This window comes from Lipotes vexillifer, unplaced genomic scaffold (genome assembly GCF_000442215.2).
Source record: "Lipotes vexillifer unplaced genomic scaffold, Lipotes_vexillifer_v1.1 scaffold34, whole genome shotgun sequence".
NCBI lineage: Eukaryota > Metazoa > Chordata > Mammalia > Artiodactyla > Lipotidae > Lipotes > Lipotes vexillifer.
This window is the reverse complement of record NW_006776832.1, coordinates 850,372-856,371: the sequence shown is the minus strand read 5'-3', so window position 1 is coordinate 856,371 and position 6,000 is coordinate 850,372. Positions and strand designations below refer to the sequence as shown.

Genomic DNA, 6,000 nt, shown 5'->3' with positions numbered 1-6,000 from the left:
TAGGGAAAAAAAATATTCTAAGACAACTAATGGTGGTTGCAACTGCATATTTGCGAATTTCACTAAATGAAAACGAAACTTATGTGCTAGTACCCATAGCCTTTCACTGTCCTGGATGCCCTATTGCCCCTTACCCCTTTCCGGAATGGGTACGCAGTACAGTGTCCTAGTTGTGGAAGGGTGTCACTGGATAGTCATTGATGTTGTTTTGGCGGTGTCTGGTTGTTTGGGGGAGAGGGAGCTGTTAAGAACGCCACGAATAGGATAAACTGTCTAGGAAAACAGTTATTCGGCCATTTCTAAGTCTAGGTATTTTTCTAAAACAGTTGCAAAGTAAATGCTAATGTTGTTTTAAAAACTTGAAAGTATGTTTTAAATAACTAAGTTAATGTTCTTTGAAATTCCAATGAGACAGTGAGGTCATCAGATACCAGCTGTGTGGAAATATGTCAGAGTTCGGTGCACCCAGCTCTCCAAAAGGCAGGAAAGGAATTTTCAAAATTGCCAGTGCCTATTAAGAGGACACAAATTTTCCAAGAGCAAATGGGATCCTGTTTTTGCAAAGTTTTGTCAGAGGCATCTTTGGAAAAGAGTTGCATTGGCTCTTGCCATCCAAGTGACTTTAACCTCTACTTTTAAGAGTTTTCCATTCTCAGTTCTTTTGAAAATTCCCTTTCCCTTCTCTTCCTGTCAGTTTTGAAAATCTTGCACAAAAAGCTATCCAGGTGTTTTTACAGCAGCGTGATTAACACCAAGTCAGGCCTACACCCGAACCCCAGTTCTACCACACATTGGCTACATGACCTCGAGCAAATTGCCTAACCTCTCTGATCTCCAGTTTTTGAATTTTTTTTTACAGAGATAATCATAATACTTACTTCTTGACTTGGGAGGATTAAATGAGATGAAACGTAAAACGTGTAGCAAGTCTCTGCCATGTTGTGAGTGCTTCATAAATAGAAATTAAATCATAGATTCTAAAAGTGTACATTTTGGTACTCTTACACAGTGATTATGCTAGTTAATTTGATTCAGAGCATGGTGGGGACCAAAAGATCCTTTTTGAATAACCTGTGTGAGTAGATTAGTAAAAAACTCTCATATTCTTTTAAGGTTGTTTAATTGTTTTAATTGTGCTTTTTAAAGTATTCGCTGAAGTGAGAGGAGTTTCTTATAAGTTAATAAATAATGGAAAGTCATGATCCTGTTAATTCAGCTTAAATATTTGATAACACTTAATGTTCTTTGAATAAACTCAATAATGGAATATAATGAAATATATGAGTGTATGTATGTTTATCTCTTTTAAAGAAAAGTTTCAGAAAGTTTACAATGAATAAGGTAACAGTAAAACTTCTAGTCAAACCTTATATCACTGGTCTAATTAGTAGGAGAATAGAATCATGAAAATCTTTTTTACAGAAAAATTTAGATAAATTTTATTATATTTCTTTTATGAAGGAATATAATTGATACTCTTGTCACTTATTAAGTAACATTTGTTAAATAATTAGTGACTATACTAGGTGCTACCAAAAAAAGAAAAAAAAAATAGCACATCACCATTTTCCTATGGACAGAAACCCAGAAAAGTGAAATGAATAACCCTGAATGAGTTGTGATTTTTTTTTTTCCCCCCTCTTGGGATACCGATGACAAAAATCTTATATACATTGTATAAGTAGTGCTCAGGGTCAGAAGAGAGAGTGACTTGGAATTTCTAAAGGTAGGAGCAGTTACTCAAATTGGAGTAGTCAGGAGCTTCCCTGGAGGTCTCCAACCTTTTGTGACTTTCGGTAACTCACTCAGACTTCCTGGCCTCTGTTCCTCATGTATGAAATGGAAGAGTTGAACCTAATCTTCAAGGTCCCTTCTAGCTTCAGCATACCCTGTGTTGTTGTTAAATGACATGAATCTGAGCTGGACAGCAAATGGTCATTTCTCTCCTTGGACACTAAATAGATCTATCCTCTTAGCAGGAGTAAGATAGCAATGAAGAAATGTTTGAGGCCTGATGATGGGAGGAAATTGTGTCTAGCTAAGGAATTCAGAATTTACCCCTAAATATTAGGAAGCAGTTGAAAAGTTTTGAGCAGGGGCAAAGCACGTTGAAAGGGAATATGGGTCAAGCAGTGTGCTGGGCAGGAGAGCTTTGCAGAAGGAGACAGGGAAGCGGGAGGACCGGGTAGGAGGCCACCAGCAAAGGGCTGACGGAGGCCTGCACCGAAAGAAGCAAAGGAAGGCTGAAAGATTGAAAGACTGCTCCAGACTAAAAGGTATCCCCAACCCAATGATCTCGTTTACTTTTCTCTTAGCAAACGCTTCTTAATGCAGAGATAAAATTTGAGATTCTACGTGAGTTATCATATTTTCTGAATTTCCAAAGTTGAATGTGTTTTATGGATATATCCATGTACTAAAGTCACTTTCTGTTTGTTATTTCAGACATATGCTTGGTTGGTTTTTTGTTTGTTTTCCTGGAGAAATCATAAAGAACTAGCTGTATTGGTTAGGGTGGGCTAAGCTGCTATAACAAATAGATACCTCCTCTCCCACTCACTATATTGTATCATCACCGTCCATATCCAGAACTTTTTTATCATCCCAAATAGAAGGTCTTCCCATTAAACAATAACTTCCCCTCCTCTTCCCCGCACCCCCAGCCTCTCTTCCTCTTTCTGACTCTATGAATTTTTCTATACTGGGTACCTCATATTAGTGGAATCACGCAGTATTTGTCCTTTCATATCGGGCTTATTTCACTTAGTATAACGTTTTCGAGGTTTATCCAAGTTGTAGCATGTATCTGAACTTATTCATTTTTGATGACTGAATAGTATTCCCTTATATGTATATACCACATTTTGTTTATCCATTCATCAGTTGATGAACACTGGGGTTGTTTCTACCTTTTGGCTATTGTGACTTTCCCTTTATTTTTAATCGAACCCTCACTCCATAATTGCTTCCTTTTCCCTTTTTATTTGCACTATAATTGTGAACAAGTGAGATTTTGTATTTTCATCGCATGGGGCTTTTTTTTTGAGGGAGGGTTGCTACTCTGCAGGGTGTGATAAGGCTATGCTAGTAACAGAATTTGTGCAGTCAACAAACATTTATTGAGCATCTTCCTTGTGGTAGGTACTAGGGATACAGAGATGAATAATACAAGATCCCAACTCCCAAGGAGTTTAGAGTTTAGTAGGGGGGTAAGAAGTGTAAGTAAATCATTGCAATGCCAGGTCCCAGTTGTGGGAGGGACCCAAAGAATAAAGGACCTGCTCTACCTGGGGAGGTTAGAAGAAGTGAATCTTGAGTTGTTTTGAAGGATTCAGCGGGGAGCTGGAGGGAAAAATAGTGAAGTAAGACCAAGCAAGCTTGTAGCTCATTGGTACTTTTTCCTGTAGGCAGAGTCAGTGAGGGCTTCAAGCAGGGGGCTGCTATGATATCATGCCAATCTGAAGATGATTCTAGCAAGAATGTAGAGAATGGGGTGAGGTGCATAGCGCCAAATGCTGGGAGAATAGGTCAGGATAAAGTGACAAAGGTGATAAAGTGATAAGGTGTCAGTTGCGCTGAGGATTGTGAGCTGGGATGGAAGAATGCTAGATGAAAGAGAGAAACCATCAGAATTGTGGACCACCTCCATGTGAGGGTTATGAACAGGGCCTGTTCTAGGATGAAACCCTTTTCTGGGTTGGTACCATTAACCCACACAGGGCAAGTAGGTTTCTAGAGAAAGGAAAAAAAGAGAAATCTCAGTTTGGGGCATGTGAGTGTGAGTTGTCTGTGGAATATGCAGGTAGATCTGGCCATTAACTGTGGCACATACCTGTCTGCATCTCAGGAGGGGGCTGCCTAAGAAATTTGAGATTCAAGCGTCAGTATCATAAGGTAGCAACTGACTGTTCTGTAGAAAACGGACCAATAGTAAAAAGTCACTTCCCTTTCTGAAGGTGTCCCTGCAAAATTCAAATCACTACAAAGAAGGATTGTATGTATCTTCCTAAGCAAGGCCCACATGTGTCTAAGCCCAAAACCAGGATTCTTTCATGATGTGAGTGCAGTGAGAATTTGGTCAGGCTATTCACAATGACTTCAGAGTCCATATAGATTTGGGTCTCCACGGCATTCTCAAATCTGGACCAACTAGGCGTCAGAAGTAGGACATTTCAGATTTGGTCCTGTTTCTGAAGCCATAAAAGGGCCTCTTCCTGCCACTCTATAGCTGTACACATCATATTTCTAATTCCCAGAACAACCCCACAGAGAGGTACTCTTAGCTCACTTCCAAATGAGGAAGTAGAGGCTCGTGGCATTAGCTAAGGTCTCACAGCTCCTAAGTGGCTGACCCTTCATTTGAGCACAGCTTGGATTCCAGACCTCCACACTGCACCTTGTCACGATCAGTGAGTCACAGTGGGTTAATGTATTTCAGGTGGGACAGGGTTAATGTGAGGCAAAAGAGCCACACTGAATTGTTGTTACCGTGGAACTGAGATATTAATAGGTGAAATGATACAGTCGCTGGAATTAACTTCAAAATAATTGAAGAGTGGGTGAGGGTTTCCATGATTCAAGGTTGGTGTTGAGTTGATAACTGTTGAAGCTGGGTGAGGGGTACATGGGAGTTCATTATATTGTTCTCTCTTTGTGATTTTTTTTTATATATTGCAAAAAAAAAAGGGTTTGGAAGCATTTGGATAAAAGAGTTGCAAAATGGCATTTTTTTCCAAAGTCAGTTACTTATGTTGGAGACCTTTTTGGTGTTTTGGATTACCCATCTCAGAGTTCTCCCATATGCATATTAATAAGTAACACTTATTGTTGAGGTGATGTGCTCTGACTTTGGGCTCTGGCATTGACTAAGCACCTTCTTACACGGGAAGGAAATTGCATATTGTCCCGTGTCCCCTCATAATCATGTTCTCCTAACAGATGGAGACACGTTATGTGCGGAACGTGAGTGCCTGGAGGTACTCCCTCCGCAGCTGGGATGATGGCGGGAAAAGACAAAGTTGTTTTTGAAGAATGCTCCCATTTTGGACGTGAACGTTGCCCTTCACCATTCTATTCTATCATCCCTGATGATAACTAAGCATGGGAAGTAATTGGCTACAGGACAGCTGTTTTTCCCATTTGTGGATGCAGCATTTCTCACCCATCAGGATGTGAAGGGATCCCTGTATCCTAAGACTGACCCTACTACATACACAGCCAGTGGGGAAACTGGATGACATTTGTAAAGCAATAAGTATTTGAGGAGGTAGCTAGAGAAAGTTAGAAAAAAGTAAATGCATAGAAATATACTCACATAAAATATAAATAAAAGGGCTTGTTTCTTTTCATTTGAAATGTTTCATTCAAGGGCTAGAATTAAATTGCCGTAGACCATTGCAAATTTAGCCTGAAGAAAATTCGATAGGAGTTTGGTGTCTTCTGTTTATAGGTCAAGCAAAACCATTTGCAAATATTAAGAACCAAGACTTTTCCTTATTGCATAATTGTTTATAAACCATGGGAAAGAGTGAAATCACTGACCAAGTGAGACAAGGCAGCAGTCTCTCCGGATGGTCAAGGGACTAGCAATTTCCACTTATGCGTATATTTTAGGCCTGGCCTCCAAAAGAAATACGCCCAGAGAAATGGTGTGGTTTTGTCCAGGGCTACTGAGCCTAATATTTGGCTGCCTCTGTGTTATTCTGAGCTGTAATTTTCCATGTCATCTAAGTTCGTAATAATTCTTTACTATGATGGAGTTTCAGCGAGCAAACATTCTGCTTGGTGCATTTCTTCTGAGTGAGTAATCCCCTGACAACCACCAGGTGTTGGCAGAAGCAAACCTGGTCATAAGTCATGCTCCCCTTTCGGCGTGGTGAAACCTAGGACGCGTAACCCAGTGTCTTTGAGGGCAGATGCTGATTTTTCCTAAAGGAAATTTGGGAGGAAAGAAGAAAAGGAAACAAAATACCCCAATTTAGGAGTAGAACTAATGTATGA

The 6,000-nt window shown here is 39.9% G+C and overlaps 1 protein-coding gene across 1 annotated transcript in view; it reads left to right on the top strand.

The window, feature by feature from the left end:
- Nucleotides 1–6,000, top strand: part of PKD2 (polycystin 2, transient receptor potential cation channel) — a 48,056-nt gene that overhangs the window by 904 nt on the left and 41,152 nt on the right.